Source organism: Eleutherodactylus coqui, chromosome 2, assembly GCF_035609145.1.
Source record: "Eleutherodactylus coqui strain aEleCoq1 chromosome 2, aEleCoq1.hap1, whole genome shotgun sequence".
Lineage (NCBI taxonomy): Eukaryota > Metazoa > Chordata > Amphibia > Anura > Eleutherodactylidae > Eleutherodactylus > Eleutherodactylus coqui.
This window is the reverse complement of record NC_089838.1, coordinates 283,375,168-283,397,067: the sequence shown is the minus strand read 5'-3', so window position 1 is coordinate 283,397,067 and position 21,900 is coordinate 283,375,168. Positions and strand designations below refer to the sequence as shown.

Genomic DNA, 21,900 nt, shown 5'->3' with positions numbered 1-21,900 from the left:
GTGGGGTGGGTGCCCACCTTTCATCCAAAAGCATGTCGTGTTTTATTTCCAGACTGGCTTCTTTTCTGGATAACATTTGCCTCTTAAATAGGTCTTGAAAAATCTCGCCCAATGGTAGTCTTTACAAAGACAATAGCTATGTCCAAAGAGAAGTGTTCCTGAGCAACATTACCTATTGTTAAGGTGGAGAGCATCTCATTTTCATTAAAAACACACCACTTTGCTTTACTCTTCACTTATGGCATAGCCCACTGCATTTTCAAGGACGGGGTTTAAACTGACATAGGACTAGGTTTTCAATTGAGCAACTTTTTCCAGGCAAAAGAAGACATGGATAAATGGTGCTGCAAGAGCTCCTGTGGCGCAATCGGTCAGCGCGCGGTACTTATATAGCAGTAACTGTTGAGCAATGCCGAGGTTGTGAGTTCGAGCCTCACCAGGAGCATTACTTTCTTGCCGTCATCTGTCTTTTATTACTGCATTACAAGCTGATAGTTCAATGCTTAATCGCAGTTGATTTCTTTAAAACAATCGAAAAGAAAGCCACGCTTCTTCTGTGCATGTAGCCCCAGTGGCCTAATGGATAAGGCACTGGCCTCCTAAGCCAGGGATTCGAGTCCCATGTGGGGTGGGTGCCCACCTTTCATCAGTATACTGAGTTTTAGATCCAGACAGGCTTCTTTTCTGGATAAAACGAAGATTGTGGGTTCGGGTCCCATGTGGGGTGGGTGCCCACCTTTCATCCAAAAGCATGTCGTGTTTTATTTCCAGACTGGCTTCTTTTCTGGATTACATTTGCCTCTTAAATAGGTCTTGAAAAATCTCGCCCAATGGTAGTCTTTACAAAGACAATAGCTATGTCCAAAGAGAAGTGTTCCTGAGCAACATTACCTATTGTTAAGGTGGAGAGCATCTCATTTTCATTAAAAACACACCACTTTGCTTTACTCTTCACTTATGGCATAGCCCACTGCATTTTCAAGGACGGGGTTTAAACTGACATAGGACTAGGTTTTCAATTGAGCAACTTTTTCCAGGCAAAAGAAGACATGGATAAATTGTGCTGCAAGAGCTCCAGTGGCGCAATCGGTCAGCGCGCGGTACTTATATAGCAGTAACTGTTGAGCAATGCCGAGGTTGTGAGTTCGAGCCTCACCTGGAGCATTACTTTCTTGCCGTCATCTGTCTTTTATTACTGCATTACAAGCTGATAGTTCAATGCTTAATCGCAGTTGATTTCTTTAAAACAATCGAAAAGAAAGCCACGCTTCTTCTTGTGTGTATGTAGCCCCAGTGGCCTAATGGATAAGGCACTGGCCTCCTAAGCCAGGGATTGTGGGTTCGAGTCCCATCTGGGGTGGTTGCCCACCTTTCATCAGTATACTGAGTTTTAGATCCAGACAGGCTTCTTTTCTGGATAAGGCGAAGATTGTGGGTTCGAGTCCCATGTGGGGTGGGTGCCCACCTTCCATCCAAAAGCATGTCGTGTTTTATTTCCAGACTGGCTTCTTTTCTGGATAACATTTGCCTCCTAAATAGGTCTTGAAAAATCTCGCCCAATGGTAGTCTTTACAAAGACAATAGCTATGTCCAAAGAGAAGTGTTCCTGAGCAACATTACCTATTGTTAAGGTGGAGAGCATCTCATTTTCATTAAAAACACACCACTTTGCTTTACTCTTCACTTATGGCATAGCCCACTGCATTTTCAAGGACGGGGTTTAAACTGACATAGGACTAGGTTTTCAATTGAGCAACTTTTTCCAGGCAAAAGAAGACATGGATAAATGGTGCTGCAAGAGCTCCAGTGGCGCAATCGGTCAGCGCGCGGTACTTATATAGCAGTAACTGTTGAGCAATGCCGAGGTTGTGAGTTCGAGCCTCACCTGGAGCATTACTTTCTTGCCGTCATCTGTCTTTTATTACTGCATTACAAGCTGATAGTTCAATGCTTAATCGCAGTTGATTTCTTTAAAACAATCGAAAAGAAAGCCACGCTTCTGCTTGTGTGTATGTAGCCCCAGTGGCCTAATGGATAAGGCACTGGCCTCCTAAGCCAGGGATTGTGGGTTCGAGTCCCATCTGGGGTGGTTGCCCACCTTTCATCAGTATACTGAGTTTTACATCCAGACAGGCTTCTTTTCTGGATAAGGCGAAGATTGTGGGTTCGAGTCCCATGTGGGGTGGGTGCCCACCTTTCATCCAAAAGCATGTCGTGTTTTATTTCCAGACTGGCTTCTTTTCTGGATAACATTTGCCTCTTAAATAGGTCTTGAAAAATCTCGCCCAATGGTAGTCTTTACAAAGACAATAGCTATGTCCAAAGAGAAGTGTTCCTGAGCAACATTACCTATTGTTAAGGTGGAGAGCATCTCATTTTCATTAAAAACACACCACTTTGCTTTACTCTTCACTTATGGCATAGCCCACTGCATTTTCAAGGACGGGGTTTAAACTGACATAGGACTAGGTTTTCAATTGAGCAACTTTTTCCAGGCAAAAGAAGACATGGATAAATGGTGCTGCAAGAGCTCCAGTGGCGCAATCGGTCAGCGCGCGGTACTTATATAGCAGTAACTGTTGAGCAATGCCGAGGTTGTGAGTTCGAGCCTCACCAGGAGCATTACTTTCTTGCCGTCATCTGTCTTTTATTACTGCATTACAAGCTGATAGTTCAATGCTTAATCGCAGTTGATTTCTTTAAAACAATCGAAAAGAAAGCCACGCTTCTTCTGTGCATGTAGCCCCAGTGGCCTAATGGATAAGGCACTGGCCTCCTAAGCCAGGGATTCGAGTCCCATGTGGGGTGGGTGCCCACCTTTCATCAGTATACTGAGTTTTAGATCCAGACAGGCTTCTTTTCTGGATAAAACGAAGATTGTGGGTTCGGGTCCCATGTGGGGTGGGTGCCCACCTTTCATCCAAAAGCATGTCGTGTTTTATTTCCAGACTGGCTTCTTTTCTGGATTACATTTGCCTCTTAAATAGGTCTTGAAAAATCTCGCCCAATGGTAGTCTTTACAAAGACAATAGCTATGTCCAAAGAGAAGTGTTCCTGAGCAACATTACCTATTGTTAAGGTGGAGAGCATCTCATTTTCATTAAAAACACACCACTTTGCTTTACTCTTCACTTATGGCATAGCCCACTGCATTTTCAAGGACGGGGTTTAAACTGACATAGGACTAGGTTTTCAATTGAGCAACTTTTTCCAGGCAAAAGAAGACATGGATAAATTGTGCTGCAAGAGCTCCAGTGGCGCAATCGGTCAGCGCGCGGTACTTATATAGCAGTAACTGTTGAGCAATGCCGAGGTTGTGAGTTCGAGCCTCACCTGGAGCATTACTTTCTTGCCGTCATCTGTCTTTTATTACTGCATTACAAGCTGATAGTTCAATGCTTAATCGCAGTTGATTTCTTTAAAACAATCGAAAAGAAAGCCACGCTTCTTCTGTGCATGTAGCCCCAGTGGCCTAATGGATAAGGCACTGGCCTCCTAAGCCAGGGATTCGAGTCCCATCTGGGGTGGTTGCCCACCTTTCATCAGTATACTGAGTTTTAGATCCAGACAGGCTTCTTTTCTGGATAAGGCGAAGATTGTGGGTACGGGTCCCATGTGGGGTGGGTGCCCACCTTTCATCAGTATACTGAGTTTTACATCCAGACAGGCTTCTTTTCTGGATAAGGCGAAGATTGTGGGTTCGAGTCCCATGTGGGGTGGGTGCCCACCTTTCATCCAAAAGCATGTCGTGTTTTATTTCCAGACTGGCTTCTTTTCTGGATAACATTTGCCTCTTAAATAGGTCTTGAAAAATCTCGCCCAATGGTAGTCTTTACAAAGACAATAGCTATGTCCAAAGAGAAGTGTTCCTGAGCAACATTACCTATTGTTAAGGTGGAGAGCATCTCATTTTCATTAAAAACACACCACTTTGCTTTACTCTTCACTTATGGCATAGCCCACTGCATTTTCAAGGACGGGGTTTAAACTGACATAGGACTAGGTTTTCAATTGAGCAACTTTTTCCAGGCAAAAGAAGACATGGATAAATGGTGCTGCAAGAGCTCCTGTGGCGCAATCGGTCAGCGCGCGGTACTTATATAGCAGTAACTGTTGAGCAATGCCGAGGTTGTGAGTTCGAGCCTCACCAGGAGCATTACTTTCTTGCCGTCATCTGTCTTTTATTACTGCATTACAAGCTGATAGTTCAATGCTTAATCGCAGTTGATTTCTTTAAAACAATCGAAAAGAAAGCCACGCTTCTTCTGTGCATGTAGCCCCAGTGGCCTAATGGATAAGGCACTGGCCTCCTAAGCCAGGGATTCGAGTCCCATGTGGGGTGGGTGCCCACCTTTCATCAGTATACTGAGTTTTAGATCCAGACAGGCTTCTTTTCTGGATAAGGCGAAGATTGTGGGTTCGGGTCCCATGTGGGGTGGGTGCCCACCTTTCATCCAAAAGCATGTCGTGTTTTATTTCCAGACTGGCTTCTTTTCTGGATTACATTTGCCTCTTAAATAGGTCTTGAAAAATCTCGCCCAATGGTAGTCTTTACAAAGACAATAGCTATGTCCAAAGAGAAGTGTTCCTGAGCAACATTACCTATTGTTAAGGTGGAGAGCATCTCATTTTCATTAAAAACACACCACTTTGCTTTACTCTTCACTTATGGCATAGCCCACTGCATTTTCAAGGACGGGGTTTAAACTGACATAGGACTAGGTTTTCAATTGAGCAACTTTTTCCAGGCAAAAGAAGACATGGATAAATTGTGCTGCAAGAGCTCCAGTGGCGCAATCGGTCAGCGCGCGGTACTTATATAGCAGTAACTGTTGAGCAATGCCGAGGTTGTGAGTTCGAGCCTCACCTGGAGCATTACTTTCTTGCCGTCATCTGTCTTTTATTACTGCATTACAAGCTGATAGTTCAATGCTTAATCGCAGTTGATTTCTTTAAAACAATCGAAAAGAAAGCCACGCTTCTTCTGTGCATGTAGCCCCAGTGGCCTAATGGATAAGGCACTGGCCTCCTAAGCCAGGGATTGTGGGTTCGAGTCCCATCTGGGGTGGTTGCCCACCTTTCATCAGTATACTGAGTTTTAGATCCAGACAGGCTTCTTTTCTGGATAAGGCGAAGATTGTGGGTTCGAGTCCCATGTGGGGTGGGTGCCCACCTTCCATCCAAAAGCATGTCGTGTTTTATTTCCAGACTGGCTTCTTTTCTGGATAACATTTGCATCCTAAATAGGTCTTGAAAAATCTCGCCCAATGGTAGTCTTTACAAAGACAATAGCTATGTCCAAAGAGAAGTGTTCCTGAGCAACATTACCTATTGTTAAGGTGGAGAGCATCTCATTTTCATTAAAAACACACCACTTTGCTTTACTCTTCACTTATGGCATAGCCCACTGCATTTTCAAGGACGGGGTTTAAACTGACATAGGACTAGGTTTTCAATTGAGCAACTTTTTCCAGGCAAAAGAAGACATGGATAAATGGTGCTGCAAGAGCTCCAGTGGCGCAATCGGTCAGCGCGCGGTACTTATATAGCAGTAACTGTTGAGCAATGCCGAGGTTGTGAGTTCGAGCCTCACCTGGAGCATTACTTTCTTGCCGTCATCTGTCTTTTATTACTGCATTACAAGCTGATAGTTCAATGCTTAATCGCAGTTGATTTCTTTAAAACAATCGAAAAGAAAGCCACGCTTCTTCTTGTGTGTATGTAGCCCCAGTGGCCTAATGGATAAGGCACTGGCCTCCTAAGCCAGGGATTCGAGTCCCATCTGGGGTGGTTGCCCACCTTTCATCAGTATACTGAGTTTTAGATCCAGACAGGCTTCTTTTCTGGATAAGGCGAAGATTGTGGGTTCGAGTCCCATGTGGGGTGGGTGCCCACCTTCCATCCAAAAGCATGTCGTGTTTTATTTCCAGACTGGCTTCTTTTCTGGATAACATTTGCCTCCTAAATAGGTCTTGAAAAATCTCGCCCAATGGTAGTCTTTACAAAGACAATAGCTATGTCCAAAGAGAAGTGTTCCTGAGCAACATTACCTATTGTTAAGGTGGAGAGCATCTCATTTTCATTAAAAACACACCACTTTGCTTTACTCTTCACTTATGGCATAGCCCACTGCATTTTCAAGGACGGGGTTTAAACTGACATAGGACTAGGTTTTCAATTGAGCAACTTTTTCCAGGCAAAAGAAGACATGGATAAATGGTGCTGCAAGAGCTCCAGTGGCGCAATCGGTCAGCGCGTGGTACTTATATAGCAGTAACTGTTGAGCAATGCCGAGGTTGTGAGTTCGAGCCTCACCTGGAGCATTACTTTCTTGCCGTCATCTGTCTTTTATTACTGCATTACAAGCTGATAGTTCAATGCTTAATCGCAGTTGATTTCTTTAAAACAATCGAAAAGAAAGCCACGCTTCTCCTTGTGTGTATGTAGCCCCAGTGGCCTAATGGATAAGGCACTGGCCTCCTAAGCCAGGGATTGTGGGTTCGAGTCCCATCTGGGGTGGTTGCCCACCTTTCATCAGTATACTGAGTTTTACATCCAGACAGGCTTCTTTTCTGGATAAGGCGAAGATTGTGGGTTCGAGTCCCATGTGGGGTGGGTGCCCACCTTTCATTCAAAAGCATGTCGTGCTTTATTTCCAGACTGGCTTCTTTTCTGGATAACATTTGCCTCTTAAATAGGTCTTGAAAAATCTCGCCCAATGGTAGTCTTTACAAAGACAATAGCTATGTCCAAAGAGAAGTGTTCCTGAGCAACATTACCTATTGTTAAGGTGGAGAGCATCTCATTTTCATTAAAAACACACCACTTTGCTTTACTCTTCACTTATGGCATAGCCCACTGCATTTTCAAGGACGGGGTTTAAACTGACATAGGACTAGGTTTTCAATTGAGCAACTTTTTCCAGGCAAAAGAAGACATGGATAAATGGTGCTGCAAGAGCTCCTGTGGCGCAATCGGTCAGCGCGCGGTACTTATATAGCAGTAACTGTTGAGCAATGCCGAGGTTGTGAGTTCGAGCCTCACCAGGAGCATTACTTTCTTGCCGTCATCTGTCTTTTATTACTGCATTACAAGCTGATAGTTCAATGCTTAATCGCAGTTGATTTCTTTAAAACAATCGAAAAGAAAGCCACGCTTCTTCTGTGCATGTAGCCCCAGTGGCCTAATGGATAAGGCACTGGCCTCGTAAGCCAGGGATTCGAGTCCCATGTGGGGTGGGTGCCCACCTTTCATCAGTATACTGAGTTTTAGATCCAGACAGGCTTCTTTTCTGGATAAGGCGAAGATTGTGGGTTCGGGTCCCATGTGGGGTGGGTGCCCACCTTTCATCCAAAAGCATGTCGTGTTTTATTTCCAGACTGGCTTCTTTTCTGGATTACATTTGCCTCTTAAATAGGTCTTGAAAAATCTCGCCCAATGGTAGTCTTTACAAAGACAATAGCTATGTCCAAAGAGAAGTGTTCCTGAGCAACATTACCTATTGTTAAGGTGGAGAGCATCTCATTTTCATTAAAAACACACCACTTTGCTTTACTCTTCACTTATGGCATAGCCCACTGCATTTTCAAGGACGGGGTTTAAACTGACATAGGACTAGGTTTTCAATTGAGCAACTTTTTCCAGGCAAAAGAAGACATGGATAAATTGTGCTGCAAGAGCTCCAGTGGCGCAATCGGTCAGCGCGCGGTACTTATATAGCAGTAACTGTTGAGCAATGCCGAGGTTGTGAGTTCGAGCCTCACCTGGAGCATTACTTTCTTGCCGTCATCTGTCTTTTATTACTGCATTACAAGCTGATAGTTCAATGCTTAATCGCAGTTGATTTCTTTAAAACAATCGAAAAGAAAGCCACGCTTCTTCTGTGCATGTAGCCCCAGTGGCCTAATTGATAAGGCACTGGCCTCCTAAGCCAGGGATTCAAGTCCCATCTGGGGTGGTTGCCCACCTTTCATCAGTATACTGAGTTTTAGATCCAGACAGGCTTCTTTTCTGGATAAGGCGAAGATTGTGGGTACGGGTCCCATGTGGGGTGGGTGCCCACCTTTCATCAGTATACTGAGTTTTACATCCAGACAGGCTTCTTTTCTGGATAAAGCGAAGATTGTGGGTTCGAGTCCCATGTGGGGTGGGTGCCCACCTTTCATCCAAAAGCATGTCGTGTTTTATTTCCAGACTGGCTTCTTTTCTGGATAACATTTGCCTCTTAAATAGGTCTTGAAAAATCTCGCCCAATGGTAGTCTTTACAAAGACAATAGCTATGTCCAAAGAGAAGTGTTCCTGAGCAACATTACCTATTGTTAAGGTGGAGAGCATCTCATTTTCATTAAAAACACACCACTTTGCTTTACTCTTCACTTATGGCATAGCCCACTGCATTTTCAAGGACGGGGTTTAAACTGACATAGGACTAGGTTTTCAATTGAGCAACTTTTTCCAGGCAAAAGAAGACATGGATAAATGGTGCTGCAAGAGCTCCTGTGGCGCAATCGGTCAGCGCGCGGTACTTATATAGCAGTAACTGTTGAGCAATGCCGAGGTTGTGAGTTCGAGCCTCACCTGGAGCATTACTTTCTTGCCGTCATCTGTCTTTTATTACTGCATTACAAGCTGATAGTTCAATGCTTAATCGCAGTTGATTTCTTTAAAACAATCGAAAAGAAAGCCACGCTTCTTCTGTGCATGTAGCCCCAGTGGCCTAATGGATAAGGCACTGGCCTCCTAAGCCAGGGATTCGAGTCCCATCTGGGGTGGTTGCCCACCTTTCATCAGTATACTGAGTTTTAGATCCAGACAGGCTTCTTTTCTGGATAAGGCGAAGATTGTGGGTTCGAGTCCCATGTGGGGTGGGTGCCCACCTTCCATCCAAAAGCATGTCGTGTTTTATTTCCAGACTGGCTTCTTTTCTGGATAACATTTGCATCCTAAATAGGTCTTGAAAAATCTCGCCCAATGGTAGTCTTTACAAAGACAATAGCTATGTCCAAAGAGAAGTGTTCCTGAGCAACATTACCTATTGTTAAGGTGGAGAGCATCTCATTTTCATTAAAAACACACCACTTTGCTTTACTCTTCACTTATGGCATAGCCCACTGCATTTTCAAGGACGGGGTTTAAACTGACATAGGACTAGGTTTTCAATTGAGCAACTTTTTCCAGGCAAAAGAAGACATGGATAAATGGTGCTGCAAGAGCTCCAGTGGCGCAATCGGTCAGCGCGCGGTACTTATATAGCAGTAACTGTTGAGCAATGCCGAGGTTGTGAGTTCGAGCCTCACCTGGAGCATTACTTTCTTGCCGTCATCTGTCTTTTATTACTGCATTACAAGCTGATAGTTCAATGCTTAATCGCAGTTGATTTCTTTAAAACAATCGAAAAGAAAGCCACGCTTCTTCTTGTGTGTATGTAGCCCCAGTGGCCTAATGGATAAGGCACTGGCCTCCTAAGCCAGGGATTCGAGTCCCATCTGGGGTGGTTGCCCACCTTTCATCAGTATACTGAGTTTTAGATCCAGACAGGCTTCTTTTCTGGATAAGGCGAAGATTGTGGGTTCGAGTCCCATGTGGGGTGGGTGCCCACCTTCCATCCAAAAGCATGTCGTGTTTTATTTCCAGACTGGCTTCTTTTCTGGATAACATTTGCCTCCTAAATAGGTCTTGAAAAATCTCGCCCAATGGTAGTCTTTACAAAGACAATAGCTATGTCCAAAGAGAAGTGTTCCTGAGCAACATTACCTATTGTTAAGGTGGAGAGCATCTCATTTTCATTAAAAACACACCACTTTGCTTTACTCTTCACTTATGGCATAGCCCACTGCATTTTCAAGGACGGGGTTTAAACTGACATAGGACTAGGTTTTCAATTGAGCAACTTTTTCCAGGCAAAAGAAGACATGGATAAATGGTGCTGCAAGAGCTCCAGTGGCGCAATCGGTCAGCGCGTGGTACTTATATAGCAGTAACTGTTGAGCAATGCCGAGGTTGTGAGTTCGAGCCTCACCTGGAGCATTACTTTCTTGCCGTCATCTGTCTTTTATTACTGCATTACAAGCTGATAGTTCAATGCTTAATCGCAGTTGATTTCTTTAAAACAATCGAAAAGAAAGCCACGCTTCTCCTTGTGTGTATGTAGCCCCAGTGGCCTAATGGATAAGGCACTGGCCTCCTAAGCCAGGGATTGTGGGTTCGAGTCCCATCTGGGGTGGTTGCCCACCTTTCATCAGTATACTGAGTTTTACATCCAGACAGGCTTCTTTTCTGGATAAGGCGAAGATTGTGGGTTCGAGTCCCATGTGGGGTGGGTGCCCACCTTTCATTCAAAAGCATGTCGTGCTTTATTTCCAGACTGGCTTCTTTTCTGGATAACATTTGCCTCTTAAATAGGTCTTGAAAAATCTCGCCCAATGGTAGTCTTTACAAAGACAATAGCTATGTCCAAAGAGAAGTGTTCCTGAGCAACATTACCTATTGTTAAGGTGGAGAGCATCTCATTTTCATTAAAAACACACCACTTTGCTTTACTCTTCACTTATGGCATAGCCCACTGCATTTTCAAGGACGGGGTTTAAACTGACATAGGACTAGGTTTTCAATTGAGCAACTTTTTCCAGGCAAAAGAAGACATGGATAAATGGTGCTGCAAGAGCTCCTGTGGCGCAATCGGTCAGCGCGCGGTACTTATATAGCAGTAACTGTTGAGCAATGCCGAGGTTGTGAGTTCGAGCCTCACCAGGAGCATTACTTTCTTGCCGTCATCTGTCTTTTATTACTGCATTACAAGCTGATAGTTCAATGCTTAATCGCAGTTGATTTCTTTAAAACAATCGAAAAGAAAGCCACGCTTCTTCTGTGCATGTAGCCCCAGTGGCCTAATGGATAAGGCACTGGCCTCGTAAGCCAGGGATTCGAGTCCCATGTGGGGTGGGTGCCCACCTTTCATCAGTATACTGAGTTTTAGATCCAGACAGGCTTCTTTTCTGGATAAGGCGAAGATTGTGGGTTCGGGTCCCATGTGGGGTGGGTGCCCACCTTTCATCCAAAAGCATGTCGTGTTTTATTTCCAGACTGGCTTCTTTTCTGGATTACATTTGCCTCTTAAATAGGTCTTGAAAAATCTCGCCCAATGGTAGTCTTTACAAAGACAATAGCTATGTCCAAAGAGAAGTGTTCCTGAGCAACATTACCTATTGTTAAGGTGGAGAGCATCTCATTTTCATTAAAAACACACCACTTTGCTTTACTCTTCACTTATGGCATAGCCCACTGCATTTTCAAGGACGGGGTTTAAACTGACATAGGACTAGGTTTTCAATTGAGCAACTTTTTCCAGGCAAAAGAAGACATGGATAAATTGTGCTGCAAGAGCTCCAGTGGCGCAATCGGTCAGCGCGCGGTACTTATATAGCAGTAACTGTTGAGCAATGCCGAGGTTGTGAGTTCGAGCCTCACCTGGAGCATTACTTTCTTGCCGTCATCTGTCTTTTATTACTGCATTACAAGCTGATAGTTCAATGCTTAATCGCAGTTGATTTCTTTAAAACAATCGAAAAGAAAGCCACGCTTCTTCTGTGCATGTAGCCCCAGTGGCCTAATTGATAAGGCACTGGCCTCCTAAGCCAGGGATTCGAGTCCCATCTGGGGTGGTTGCCCACCTTTCATCAGTATACTGAGTTTTAGATCCAGACAGGCTTCTTTTCTGGATAAGGCGAAGATTGTGGGTACGGGTCCCATGTGGGGTGGGTGCCCACCTTTCATCAGTATACTGAGTTTTAGATCCAGACAGGCTTCTTTTCTGGATAAGGCGAAGATTGTGGGTTCGGGTCCCATGTGGGGTGGGTGCCCACCTTTCATCCAAAAGCATGTCGTGTTTTATTTCCAGACTGGCTTCTTTTCTGGATAACATTTGCCTCTTAAATAGGTCTTGAAAAATCTCGCCCAATGGTAGTCTTTACAAAGACAATAGCTATGTCCAAAGAGAAGTGTTCCTGAGCAACATTACCTATTGTTAAGGTGGAGAGCATCTCATTTTCATTAAAAACACACCACTTTACTTTACTCTTCACTTATGGCATAGCCCACTGCATTTTCAAGGACGGGGTTTAAACTGACATAGGACTAGGTTTTCAATTGAGCAACTTTTTCCAGGCAAAAGAAGACATGGATAACTGGTGCTGCAAGAGCTTCAGTGGCGCAATCGGTCAGCGCGCGGTACTTATATAGCAGTAACTGTTGAGCAATGCCGAGGTTGTGAGTTCGAGCCTCACCTGGAGCATTACTTTCTTGCTGTCATCTGTCTTTTATTACTGCATTACAAGCTGATAGTTCAATGCCTAATCGCAGTTGATTTCTTTAAAACAATCGAAAAGAAAGCCACGCTTCTTCTGTGCATGTAGCCCCAGTGGCCTAATGGATAAGGCACTGGCCTCCTAAGCCAGGGATTCGAGTCCCATCTGGGGTGGTTGCCCACCTTTCATCAGTATGCTGAGTTTTAGATCCAGACAGGCTTCTTTTCTAGATAAGGCGAAGATTGTGGGTTCGAGTCCCATGTGGGGTGGGTGCCCACCTTCCATCCAAAAGCATGTCCTGTTTTATTTCCAGACTGGCTTCTTTTCTGGATAACATTTGCCTCTTAAATAGGTCTTGAAAAATCTCGCCAAATGGTAGTCTTTACAAAGACAATAGCTATGTCCAAAGAGAAGTGTTCCTGAGCAACATTACCTATTGTTAAGGTGGAGAGCATCTCATTTTCATTAAAAACACACCACTTTGCTTTACTCTTCACTTATGGCATAGCCCACTGCATTTTCAAGGACGGGGTTTAAACTGACATAGGACTAGGTTTTCAATTGAGCAACTTTTTCCAGGCAAAAGAAGACATGGATAAACAGTGCTGCAAGAGCTCCAGTGGCACAATCGGTCAGCGCGCGGTACTTATATAGCAGTAACTGTTGAGCAATGCCGAGGTTGTGAGTTCGAGCCTCACCTGGAGCATTACTTTCTTGCCGTCATCTGTCTTTTATTACTGCATTACAAGCTGATAGTTCAATGCCTAATCGCAGTTGATTTCTTTAAAACAATCGAAAAGAAAGCCACGCTTCTTCTGTGCATGTAGCCCCAGTGGCCTAATGGATAAGGCACTGGCCTCCTAAGCCAGGGATTCGAGTCCCATCTGGGGTGGTTGCCCACCTTTCATCAGTATACTGAGTTTTAGATCCAGACAGGCTTCTTTTCTGGATAAGGCGAAGATTGTGGGTTCGGGTCCCATGTGGGGTGGGTGCCCACCTTTCATCCAAAAGCATGTCGTGTTTTATTTCCAGACTGGCTTCTTTTCTGGATAACATTTGCCTCTTAAATAGGTCTTGAAAAATCTCGCCCAATGGTAGTCTTTACAAAGACAATAGCTATGTCCAAAGAGAAGTGTTCCTGAGCAACATTACCTATTGTTAAGGTGGAGAGCATCTCATTTTCATTAAAAACACACCACTTTACTTTACTCTTCACTTATGGCATAGCCCACTGCATTTTCAAGGACGGGGTTTAAACTGACATAGGACTAGGTTTTCAATTGAGCAACTTTTTCCAGGCAAAAGAAGACATGGATAAATGGTGCTGCAAGAGCTCCAGTGGCGCAATCGGTCAGCGCGCGGTACTTATATAGCAGTAACTGTTGAGCAATGCCGAGGTTGTGAGTTCGAGCCTCACCTGGAGCATTAGTTTCTTGCTGTCATCTGTCTTTTATTACTGCATTACAAGCTGATAGTTCAATGCCTAATCGCAGTTGATTTCTTTAAAACAATCGAAAAGAAAGCCACGCTTCTTCTGTGCATGTAGCCCCAGTGGCCTAATGGATAAGGCACTGGCCTCCTAAGCCAGGGATTCGAGTCCCATCTGGGGTGGTTGCCCACCTTTCATCAGTATACTGAGTTTTAGATCCAGACAGGCTTCTTTTCTGGATAAGGCGAAGATTGTGGGTTCGAGTCCCATGTGGGGTGGGTGCCCACCTTCCATCCAAAAGCATGTCGTGTTTTATTTCCAGACTGGCTTCTTTTCTGGATAACATTTGCATCCTAAATAGGTCTTGAAAAATCTCGCCCAATGGTAGTCTTTACAAAGACAATAGCTATGTCCAAAGAGAAGTGTTCCTGAGCAACATTACCTATTGTTAAGGTGGAGAGCATCTCATTTTCATTAAAAACACACCACTTTGCTTTACTCTTCACTTATGGCATAGCCCACTGCATTTTCAAGGACGGGGTTTAAACTGACATAGGACTAGGTTTTCAATTGAGCAACTTTTTCCAGGCAAAAGAAGACATGGATAAATGGTGCTGCAAGAGCTCCAGTGGCGCAATCGGTCAGCGCGCGGTACTTATATAGCAGTAACTGTTGAGCAATGCCGAGGTTGTGAGTTCGAGCCTCACCTGGAGCATTACTTTCTTGCCGTCATCTGTCTTTTATTACTGCATTACAAGCTGATAGTTCAATGCTTAATCGCAGTTGATTTCTTTAAAACAATCGAAAAGAAAGCCACGCTTCTTCTTGTGTGTATGTAGCCCCAGTGGCCTAATGGATAAGGCACTGGCCTCCTAAGCCAGGGATTCGAGTCCCATCTGGGGTGGTTGCCCACCTTTCATCAGTATACTGAGTTTTAGATCCAGACAGGCTTCTTTTCTGGATAAGGCGAAGATTGTGGGTTCGAGTCCCATGTGGGGTGGGTGCCCACCTTCCATCCAAAAGCATGTCGTGTTTTATTTCCAGACTGGCTTCTTTTCTGGATAACATTTGCCTCCTAAATAGGTCTTGAAAAATCTCGCCCAATGGTAGTCTTTACAAAGACAATAGCTATGTCCAAAGAGAAGTGTTCCTGAGCAACATTACCTATTGTTAAGGTGGAGAGCATCTCATTTTCATTAAAAACACACCACTTTGCTTTACTCTTCACTTATGGCATAGCCCACTGCATTTTCAAGGACGGGGTTTAAACTGACATAGGACTAGGTTTTCAATTGAGCAACTTTTTCCAGGCAAAAGAAGACATGGATAAATGGTGCTGCAAGAGCTCCAGTGGCGCAATCGGTCAGCGCGTGGTACTTATATAGCAGTAACTGTTGAGCAATGCCGAGGTTGTGAGTTCGAGCCTCACCTGGAGCATTACTTTCTTGCCGTCATCTGTCTTTTATTACTGCATTACAAGCTGATAGTTCAATGCTTAATCGCAGTTGATTTCTTTAAAACAATCGAAAAGAAAGCCACGCTTCTCCTTGTGTGTATGTAGCCCCAGTGGCCTAATGGATAAGGCACTGGCCTCCTAAGCCAGGGATTGTGGGTTCGAGTCCCATCTGGGGTGGTTGCCCACCTTTCATCAGTATACTGAGTTTTACATCCAGACAGGCTTCTTTTCTGGATAAGGCGAAGATTGTGGGTTCGAGTCCCATGTGGGGTGGGTGCCCACCTTTCATTCAAAAGCATGTCGTGCTTTATTTCCAGACTGGCTTCTTTTCTGGATAACATTTGCCTCTTAAATAGGTCTTGAAAAATCTCGCCCAATGGTAGTCTTTACAAAGACAATAGCTATGTCCAAAGAGAAGTGTTCCTGAGCAACATTACCTATTGTTAAGGTGGAGAGCATCTCATTTTCATTAAAAACACACCACTTTGCTTTACTCTTCACTTATGGCATAGCCCACTGCATTTTCAAGGACGGGGTTTAAACTGACATAGGACTAGGTTTTCAATTGAGCAACTTTTTCCAGGCAAAAGAAGACATGGATAAATGGTGCTGCAAGAGCTCCTGTGGCGCAATCGGTCAGCGCGCGGTACTTATATAGCAGTAACTGTTGAGCAATGCCGAGGTTGTGAGTTCGAGCCTCACCAGGAGCATTACTTTCTTGCCGTCATCTGTCTTTTATTACTGCATTACAAGCTGATAGTTCAATGCTTAATCGCAGTTGATTTCTTTAAAACAATCGAAAAGAAAGCCACGCTTCTTCTGTGCATGTAGCCCCAGTGGCCTAATGGATAAGGCACTGGCCTCGTAAGCCAGGGATTCGAGTCCCATGTGGGGTGGGTGCCCACCTTTCATCAGTATACTGAGTTTTAGATCCAGACAGGCTTCTTTTCTGGATAAGGCGAAGATTGTGGGTTCGGGTCCCATGTGGGGTGGGTGCCCACCTTTCATCCAAAAGCATGTCGTGTTTTATTTCCAGACTGGCTTCTTTTCTGGATTACATTTGCCTCTTAAATAGGTCTTGAAAAATCTCGCCCAATGGTAGTCTTTACAAAGACAATAGCTATGTCCAAAGAGAAGTGTTCCTGAGCAACATTACCTATTGTTAAGGTGGAGAGCATCTCATTTTCATTAAAAACACACCACTTTGCTTTACTCTTCACTTATGGCATAGCCCACTGCATTTTCAAGGACGGGGTTTAAACTGACATAGGACTAGGTTTTCAATTGAGCAACTTTTTCCAGGCAAAAGAAGACATGGATAAATTGTGCTGCAAGAGCTCCAGTGGCGCAATCGGTCAGCGCGCGGTACTTATATAGCAGTAACTGTTGAGCAATGCCGAGGTTGTGAGTTCGAGCCTCACCTGGAGCATTACTTTCTTGCCGTCATCTGTCTTTTATTACTGCATTACAAGCTGATAGTTCAATGCTTAATCGCAGTTGATTTCTTTAAAACAATCGAAAAGAAAGCCACGCTTCTTCTGTGCATGTAGCCCCAGTGGCCTAATTGATAAGGCACTGGCCTCCTAAGCCAGGGATTCGAGTCCCATCTGGGGTGGTTGCCCACCTTTCATCAGTATACTGAGTTTTAGATCCAGACAGGCTTCTTTTCTGGATAAGGCGAAGATTGTGGGTACGGGTCCCATGTGGGGTGGGTGCCCACCTTTCATCAGTATACTGAGTTTTAGATCCAGACAGGCTTCTTTTCTGGATAAGGCGAAGATTGTGGGTTCGGGTCCCATGTGGGGTGGGTGCCCACCTTTCATCCAAAAGCATGTCGTGTTTTATTTCCAGACTGGCTTCTTTTCTGGATAACATTTGCCTCTTAAATAGGTCTTGAAAAATCTCGCCCAATGGTAGTCTTTACAAAGACAATAGCTATGTCCAAAGAGAAGTGTTCCTGAGCAACATTACCTATTGTTAAGGTGGAGAGCATCTCATTTTCATTAAAAACACACCACTTTACTTTACTCTTCACTTATGGCATAGCCCACTGCATTTTCAAGGACGGGGTTTAAACTGACATAGGACTAGGTTTTCAATTGAGCAACTTTTTCCAGGCAAAAGAAGACATGGATAACTGGTGCTGCAAGAGCTTCAGTGGCGCAATCGGTCAGCGCGCGGTACTTATATAGCAGTAACTGTTGAGCAATGCCGAGGTTGTGAGTTCGAGCCTCACCTGGAGCATTACTTTCTTGCTGTCATCTGTCTTTTATTACTGCATTACAAGCTGATAGTTCAATGCCTAATCGCAGTTGATTTCTTTAAAACAATCGAAAAGAAAGCCACGCTTCTTCTGTGCATGTAGCCCCAGTGGCCTAATGGATAAGGCACTGGCCTCCTAAGCCAGGGATTCGAGTCCCATCTGGGGTGGTTGCCCACCTTTCATCAGTATGCTGAGTTTTAGATCCAGACAGGCTTCTTTTCTAGATAAGGCGAAGATTGTGGGTTCGAGTCCCATGTGGGGTGGGTGCCCACCTTCCATCCAAAAGCATGTCCTGTTTTATTTCCAGACTGGCTTCTTTTCTGGATAACATTTGCCTCTTAAATAGGTCTTGAAAAATCTCGCCAAATGGTAGTCTTTACAAAGACAATAGCTATGTCCAAAGAGAAGTGTTCCTGAGCAACATTACCTATTGTTAAGGTGGAGAGCATCTCATTTTCATTAAAAACACACCACTTTGCTTTACTCTTCACTTATGGCATAGCCCACTGCATTTTCAAGGACGGGGTTTAAACTGACATAGGACTAGGTTTTCAATTGAGCAACTTTTTCCAGGCAAAAGAAGACATGGATAAATGGTGCTGCAAGAGCTCCAGTGGCGCAATTGGTCAGCGCGCGCTACTTATATAGCAGTAACTGTTGAGCAATGCCGAGGTTGTGAGTTCGAGCCTCACCTGGAGCATTACTTTCTTGCCGTCATCTGTCTTTTATTACTGCATTACAAGCTGATAGTTCAATGCCTAATCGCAGTTGATTTCTTTAAAACAATCGAAAAGAAAGCCACGCTTCTTCTGTGCATGTAGCCCCAGTGGCCTAATGGATAAGGCACTGGCCTCCTAAGCCAGGGATTCGAGTCCCATCTGGGGTGGTTGCCCACCTTTCATCAGTATACTGAGTTTTAGATCCAGACAGGCTTCTTTTCTGGATAAGGCGAAGATTGTGGGTTCGGGTCCCATGTGGGGTGGGTGCCCACCTTCCATCCAAAAGCATGTCGTGTTTTATTTCCAGACTGGCTTCTTTTCTGGATAACATTTGCCTCTTAAATAGGTCTTGAAAAATCTCGCCCAATGGTAGTCTTTACAAAGACAATAGCTATGTCCAAAGAGAAGTGTTCCTGAGCAACATTACCTATTGTTAAGGTGGAGAGCATCTCATTTTCATTAAAAACACACCACTTTGCTTTACTCTTCACTTATGGCATAGCCCACTGCATTTTCAAGGACGGGGTTTAAACTGACATAGGACTAGGTTTTCAATTGAGCAACTTTTTCCAGGCAAAAGAAGACATGGATAAACAGTGCTGCAAGAGCTCCAGTGGCACAATCGGTCAGCGCGCGGTACTTATATAGCAGTAACTGTTGAGCAATGCCGAGGTTGTGAGTTCGAGCCTCACCTGGAGCATTACTTTCTTGCCGTCATCTGTCTTTTATTACTGCATTACAAGCTGATAGTTCAATGCCTAATCGCAGTTGATTTCTTTAAAACAATCGAAAAGAAAGCCACGCTTCTTCTGTGCATGTAGCCCCAGTGGCCTAATGGATAAGGCACTGGCCTCCTAAGCCAGGGATTCGAGTCCCATCTGGGGTGGTTGCCCACCTTTCATCAGTATACTGAGTTTTAGATCCAGACAGGCTTCTTTTCTGGATAAGGCGAAGATTGTGGGTTCGGGTCCCATGTGGGGTGGGTGCCCACCTTTCATCCAAAAGCATGTCGTGTTTTATTTCCAGACTGGCTTCTTTTCTGGATAACATTTGCCTCTTAAATAGGTCTTGAAAAATCTCGCCCAATGGTAGTCTTTACAAAGACAATAGCTATGTCCAAAGAGAAGTGTTCCTGAGCAACATTACCTATTGTTAAGGTGGAGAGCATCTCATTTTCATTAAAAACACACCACTTTACTTTACTCTTCACTTATGGCATAGCCCACTGCATTTTCAAGGACGGGGTTTAAACTGACATAGGACTAGGTTTTCAATTGAGCAACTTTTTCCAGGCAAAAGAAGACATGGATAAATGGTGCTGCAAGAGCTCCAGTGGCGCAATCGGTCAGCGCGCGGTACTTATATAGCAGTAACTGTTGAGCAATGCCGAGGTTGTGAGTTCGAGCCTCACCTGGAGCATTAGTTTCTTGCTGTCATCTGTCTTTTATTACTGCATTACAAGCTGATAGTTCAATGCCTAATCGCAGTTGATTTCTTTAAAACAATCGAAAAGAAAGCCACGCTTCTTCTGTGCATGTAGCCCCAGTGGCCTAATGGATAAGGCACTGGCCTCCTAAGCCAGGGATTCGAGTCCCATCTGGGGTGGTTGCCCACCTTCCATCCAAAAGCATGTCCTGTTTTATTTCCAGACTGGCTTCTTTTCTGGATAACATTTGCCTCTTAAATAGGTCTTGAAAAATCTCGCCCAATGGTAGTCTTTACAAAGACAATAGCTATGTCCAAAGAGAAGTGTTCCTGAGCAACATTACCTATTGTTAAGGTGGAGAGCATCTCATTTTCATTAAAAACACACCACTTTGCTTTACTCTTCACTTATGGCATAGCCCACTGCATTTTCAAGGACGGGGTTTAAACTGACATAGGACTAGGTTTTCAATTGAGCAACTTTTTCCAGGCAAAAGAAGACATGGATAAACAGTGCTGCAAGAGCTCCAGTGGCGCAATTGGTCAGCGCGCGCTACTTATATAGCAGTAACTGTTGAGCAATGCCGAGGTTGTGAGTTCGAGACTCACCTGGAGCATTACTTTCTTGCCGTCATCTGTTTTTTATTACTGCATTACAAGCTGATAGTTCAATGCCTAATCGCAGTTGATTTCTTTAAAACAATCGAAAAGAAAGCCACGCTTCTTCTGTGCATGTAGCCCCAGTGGCCTAATGGATAAGGCACTGGCCTCCTAAGCCAGGGATTCGAGTCCCATCTGGGGTGGTTGCCCACCTTTCATCAGTATACTGAGTTTTAGATCCAGACAGGCTTCTTTTCTGGATAAGGCGAAGATTGTGGGTACGGGTCCCATGTGGGGTGGGTGCCCACCTTTCATCAGTATACTGAGTTTTAGATCCAGACAGGCTTCTTTTCTGGATAAGGCGAAGATTGTGGGTTCGGGTCCCATGTGGGGTGGGTGCCTACCTTTCATCCAAAAGCATGTCATGTTTTATTTCCAGACTAGCTTCTTTTCTGGATAAGATTTGCCTCTTAAATAGGTCTTGAAAAATCTCGCCCAATGGTAGTCTTTACAAAGACAATAGCTATGTCCAAAGAGAAGTGTTCCTGAGCAACATTACCTATTGTTAAGGTGGAGAGCATCTCATTTTCATTAAAAACACACCACTTTGCTTTACTCTTCACTTATGGCATAGCCCACTGCATTTTCAAGGACGGGGTTTAAACTGACATAGGACTAGGTTTTCAATTGAGCAACTTTTTCCAGGCAAAAGAAGACATGGATAAATGGTGCTACAAGAGCTCCTGTGGCGCAATCGGTCAGCGCGCGGTACTTATATAGCAGTAACTGTTGAGCAATGCCGAGGTTGTGAGTTCAAGCCTCACCTGGAGCATTACTTTCTTGCCTCATCTGTCTTTTATTACTGCATTACAAGCTGATAGTTCAATGCCTAATCGCAGTTGATTTCTTTAAAACAATCGAAAAGAAAGCCACGCTTCTTCTGTGCATGTAGCCCCAGTGGCCTAATGGATAAGGCACTGGCCTCCTAAGCCAGGGATTCGAGTCCCATCTGGGGTGGTTGCCCACCTTTCATCAGTATACTGAGTTTTAGATCCAGACAGGCTTCTTTTCTGGATAAGGCGAAGATTGTGGGTTCGGGTCCCATGTGGGGTGGGTGCCCACCTTTCATCCAAAAGCATGTCGTGTTTTATTTCCAGACTGGCTTCTTTTCTGGATTACATTTGCCTCTTAAATAGGTCTTGAAAAATCTCGCCCAATGGTAGTCTTTACAAAGACAATAGCTATGTCCAAAGAGAAGTGTTCCTGAGCAACATTACCTATTGTTAAGGTGGAGAGCATCTCATTTTCATTAAAAACACACCACTTTGCTTTACTCTTCACTTATGGCATAGCCCACTGCATTTTCAAGGACGGGGTTTAAACTGACATAGGACTAGGTTTTCAATTGAGCAACTTTTTCCAGGCAAAAGAAGACATGGATAAATGGTGCTGCAAGAGCTCCAGTGGCGCAATCGGTCAGCGCGCGGTACTTATATAGCAGTAACTGTTGAGCAATGCCGAGGTTGTGAGTTCAAGCCTCACCTGGAGCATTACTTTCTTGCCGTCATCTGTCTTTTATTACTGCATTACAAGCTGATAGTTCAATGCTTAATCGCAGTTGATTTCTTTAAAACAATCGAAAAGAAAGCCACGCTTCTTCTGTGCATGTAGCCCCAGTGGCCTAATGGATAAGGCACTGGCCTCC

At 44.3% G+C, this 21,900-nt stretch overlaps 33 non-coding genes across 33 annotated transcripts; all 33 read left to right on the top strand.

Annotated features, from left to right (window-relative positions):
• The first annotated feature begins 352 nt into the window (after positions 1-352).
• Positions 353-445, top strand: TRNAI-UAU (transfer RNA isoleucine (anticodon UAU)). Its single transcript is given in 2 exon segments — positions 353-390; positions 410-445. It is a non-coding gene; the product is annotated as a tRNA-Ile (tRNA).
• A 626-nt stretch (positions 446-1,071) lies between these two features.
• On the top strand, positions 1,072-1,164 carry TRNAI-UAU (transfer RNA isoleucine (anticodon UAU)). Its single transcript is given in 2 exon segments — positions 1,072-1,109; positions 1,129-1,164. It is a non-coding gene; the product is annotated as a tRNA-Ile (tRNA).
• A 123-nt stretch (positions 1,165-1,287) lies between these two features.
• On the top strand, positions 1,288-1,360 carry TRNAR-CCU (transfer RNA arginine (anticodon CCU)). Its single transcript has one exon. It is a non-coding gene; the product is annotated as a tRNA-Arg (tRNA).
• A 440-nt stretch (positions 1,361-1,800) lies between these two features.
• On the top strand, positions 1,801-1,893 carry TRNAI-UAU (transfer RNA isoleucine (anticodon UAU)). The gene is given in 2 exon segments: positions 1,801-1,838; positions 1,858-1,893. It is a non-coding gene; the product is annotated as a tRNA-Ile (tRNA).
• Positions 1,894-2,016: 123 nt separating this feature from the next.
• Positions 2,017-2,089, top strand: TRNAR-CCU (transfer RNA arginine (anticodon CCU)). Its single transcript has one exon. It is a non-coding gene; the product is annotated as a tRNA-Arg (tRNA).
• Positions 2,090-3,248: 1,159 nt separating this feature from the next.
• On the top strand, positions 3,249-3,341 carry TRNAI-UAU (transfer RNA isoleucine (anticodon UAU)). Its single transcript is given in 2 exon segments — positions 3,249-3,286; positions 3,306-3,341. It is a non-coding gene; the product is annotated as a tRNA-Ile (tRNA).
• Positions 3,342-4,063: 722 nt separating this feature from the next.
• On the top strand, positions 4,064-4,156 carry TRNAI-UAU (transfer RNA isoleucine (anticodon UAU)). Its single transcript is given in 2 exon segments — positions 4,064-4,101; positions 4,121-4,156. It is a non-coding gene; the product is annotated as a tRNA-Ile (tRNA).
• Positions 4,157-4,782: 626 nt separating this feature from the next.
• On the top strand, positions 4,783-4,875 carry TRNAI-UAU (transfer RNA isoleucine (anticodon UAU)). The gene is given in 2 exon segments: positions 4,783-4,820; positions 4,840-4,875. It is a non-coding gene; the product is annotated as a tRNA-Ile (tRNA).
• A 120-nt stretch (positions 4,876-4,995) lies between these two features.
• Positions 4,996-5,068, top strand: TRNAR-CCU (transfer RNA arginine (anticodon CCU)). The gene has a single exon. It is a non-coding gene; the product is annotated as a tRNA-Arg (tRNA).
• A 440-nt stretch (positions 5,069-5,508) lies between these two features.
• On the top strand, positions 5,509-5,601 carry TRNAI-UAU (transfer RNA isoleucine (anticodon UAU)). Its single transcript is given in 2 exon segments — positions 5,509-5,546; positions 5,566-5,601. It is a non-coding gene; the product is annotated as a tRNA-Ile (tRNA).
• A 629-nt stretch (positions 5,602-6,230) lies between these two features.
• On the top strand, positions 6,231-6,323 carry TRNAI-UAU (transfer RNA isoleucine (anticodon UAU)). The gene is given in 2 exon segments: positions 6,231-6,268; positions 6,288-6,323. It is a non-coding gene; the product is annotated as a tRNA-Ile (tRNA).
• Positions 6,324-6,446: 123 nt separating this feature from the next.
• On the top strand, positions 6,447-6,519 carry TRNAR-CCU (transfer RNA arginine (anticodon CCU)). The gene has a single exon. It is a non-coding gene; the product is annotated as a tRNA-Arg (tRNA).
• A 440-nt stretch (positions 6,520-6,959) lies between these two features.
• Positions 6,960-7,052, top strand: TRNAI-UAU (transfer RNA isoleucine (anticodon UAU)). The gene is given in 2 exon segments: positions 6,960-6,997; positions 7,017-7,052. It is a non-coding gene; the product is annotated as a tRNA-Ile (tRNA).
• A 626-nt stretch (positions 7,053-7,678) lies between these two features.
• Positions 7,679-7,771, top strand: TRNAI-UAU (transfer RNA isoleucine (anticodon UAU)). The gene is given in 2 exon segments: positions 7,679-7,716; positions 7,736-7,771. It is a non-coding gene; the product is annotated as a tRNA-Ile (tRNA).
• A 722-nt stretch (positions 7,772-8,493) lies between these two features.
• Positions 8,494-8,586, top strand: TRNAI-UAU (transfer RNA isoleucine (anticodon UAU)). Its single transcript is given in 2 exon segments — positions 8,494-8,531; positions 8,551-8,586. It is a non-coding gene; the product is annotated as a tRNA-Ile (tRNA).
• Positions 8,587-9,212: 626 nt separating this feature from the next.
• Positions 9,213-9,305, top strand: TRNAI-UAU (transfer RNA isoleucine (anticodon UAU)). The gene is given in 2 exon segments: positions 9,213-9,250; positions 9,270-9,305. It is a non-coding gene; the product is annotated as a tRNA-Ile (tRNA).
• A 629-nt stretch (positions 9,306-9,934) lies between these two features.
• On the top strand, positions 9,935-10,027 carry TRNAI-UAU (transfer RNA isoleucine (anticodon UAU)). Its single transcript is given in 2 exon segments — positions 9,935-9,972; positions 9,992-10,027. It is a non-coding gene; the product is annotated as a tRNA-Ile (tRNA).
• Positions 10,028-10,150: 123 nt separating this feature from the next.
• TRNAR-CCU (transfer RNA arginine (anticodon CCU)) lies at positions 10,151-10,223 on the top strand. Its single transcript has one exon. It is a non-coding gene; the product is annotated as a tRNA-Arg (tRNA).
• A 440-nt stretch (positions 10,224-10,663) lies between these two features.
• On the top strand, positions 10,664-10,756 carry TRNAI-UAU (transfer RNA isoleucine (anticodon UAU)). The gene is given in 2 exon segments: positions 10,664-10,701; positions 10,721-10,756. It is a non-coding gene; the product is annotated as a tRNA-Ile (tRNA).
• Positions 10,757-11,382: 626 nt separating this feature from the next.
• Positions 11,383-11,475, top strand: TRNAI-UAU (transfer RNA isoleucine (anticodon UAU)). Its single transcript is given in 2 exon segments — positions 11,383-11,420; positions 11,440-11,475. It is a non-coding gene; the product is annotated as a tRNA-Ile (tRNA).
• Positions 11,476-12,197: 722 nt separating this feature from the next.
• Positions 12,198-12,290, top strand: TRNAI-UAU (transfer RNA isoleucine (anticodon UAU)). The gene is given in 2 exon segments: positions 12,198-12,235; positions 12,255-12,290. It is a non-coding gene; the product is annotated as a tRNA-Ile (tRNA).
• Positions 12,291-12,916: 626 nt separating this feature from the next.
• Positions 12,917-13,009, top strand: TRNAI-UAU (transfer RNA isoleucine (anticodon UAU)). Its single transcript is given in 2 exon segments — positions 12,917-12,954; positions 12,974-13,009. It is a non-coding gene; the product is annotated as a tRNA-Ile (tRNA).
• Positions 13,010-13,635: 626 nt separating this feature from the next.
• Positions 13,636-13,728, top strand: TRNAI-UAU (transfer RNA isoleucine (anticodon UAU)). Its single transcript is given in 2 exon segments — positions 13,636-13,673; positions 13,693-13,728. It is a non-coding gene; the product is annotated as a tRNA-Ile (tRNA).
• A 626-nt stretch (positions 13,729-14,354) lies between these two features.
• On the top strand, positions 14,355-14,447 carry TRNAI-UAU (transfer RNA isoleucine (anticodon UAU)). The gene is given in 2 exon segments: positions 14,355-14,392; positions 14,412-14,447. It is a non-coding gene; the product is annotated as a tRNA-Ile (tRNA).
• Positions 14,448-15,076: 629 nt separating this feature from the next.
• On the top strand, positions 15,077-15,169 carry TRNAI-UAU (transfer RNA isoleucine (anticodon UAU)). The gene is given in 2 exon segments: positions 15,077-15,114; positions 15,134-15,169. It is a non-coding gene; the product is annotated as a tRNA-Ile (tRNA).
• A 123-nt stretch (positions 15,170-15,292) lies between these two features.
• TRNAR-CCU (transfer RNA arginine (anticodon CCU)) lies at positions 15,293-15,365 on the top strand. Its single transcript has one exon. It is a non-coding gene; the product is annotated as a tRNA-Arg (tRNA).
• Positions 15,366-15,805: 440 nt separating this feature from the next.
• Positions 15,806-15,898, top strand: TRNAI-UAU (transfer RNA isoleucine (anticodon UAU)). Its single transcript is given in 2 exon segments — positions 15,806-15,843; positions 15,863-15,898. It is a non-coding gene; the product is annotated as a tRNA-Ile (tRNA).
• Positions 15,899-16,524: 626 nt separating this feature from the next.
• On the top strand, positions 16,525-16,617 carry TRNAI-UAU (transfer RNA isoleucine (anticodon UAU)). The gene is given in 2 exon segments: positions 16,525-16,562; positions 16,582-16,617. It is a non-coding gene; the product is annotated as a tRNA-Ile (tRNA).
• A 722-nt stretch (positions 16,618-17,339) lies between these two features.
• TRNAI-UAU (transfer RNA isoleucine (anticodon UAU)) lies at positions 17,340-17,432 on the top strand. The gene is given in 2 exon segments: positions 17,340-17,377; positions 17,397-17,432. It is a non-coding gene; the product is annotated as a tRNA-Ile (tRNA).
• Positions 17,433-18,777: 1,345 nt separating this feature from the next.
• Positions 18,778-18,870, top strand: TRNAI-UAU (transfer RNA isoleucine (anticodon UAU)). The gene is given in 2 exon segments: positions 18,778-18,815; positions 18,835-18,870. It is a non-coding gene; the product is annotated as a tRNA-Ile (tRNA).
• A 626-nt stretch (positions 18,871-19,496) lies between these two features.
• Positions 19,497-19,589, top strand: TRNAI-UAU (transfer RNA isoleucine (anticodon UAU)). Its single transcript is given in 2 exon segments — positions 19,497-19,534; positions 19,554-19,589. It is a non-coding gene; the product is annotated as a tRNA-Ile (tRNA).
• A 1,345-nt stretch (positions 19,590-20,934) lies between these two features.
• On the top strand, positions 20,935-21,027 carry TRNAI-UAU (transfer RNA isoleucine (anticodon UAU)). The gene is given in 2 exon segments: positions 20,935-20,972; positions 20,992-21,027. It is a non-coding gene; the product is annotated as a tRNA-Ile (tRNA).
• A 625-nt stretch (positions 21,028-21,652) lies between these two features.
• Positions 21,653-21,745, top strand: TRNAI-UAU (transfer RNA isoleucine (anticodon UAU)). Its single transcript is given in 2 exon segments — positions 21,653-21,690; positions 21,710-21,745. It is a non-coding gene; the product is annotated as a tRNA-Ile (tRNA).
• The last annotated feature ends 155 nt before the right edge of the window (positions 21,746-21,900 follow it).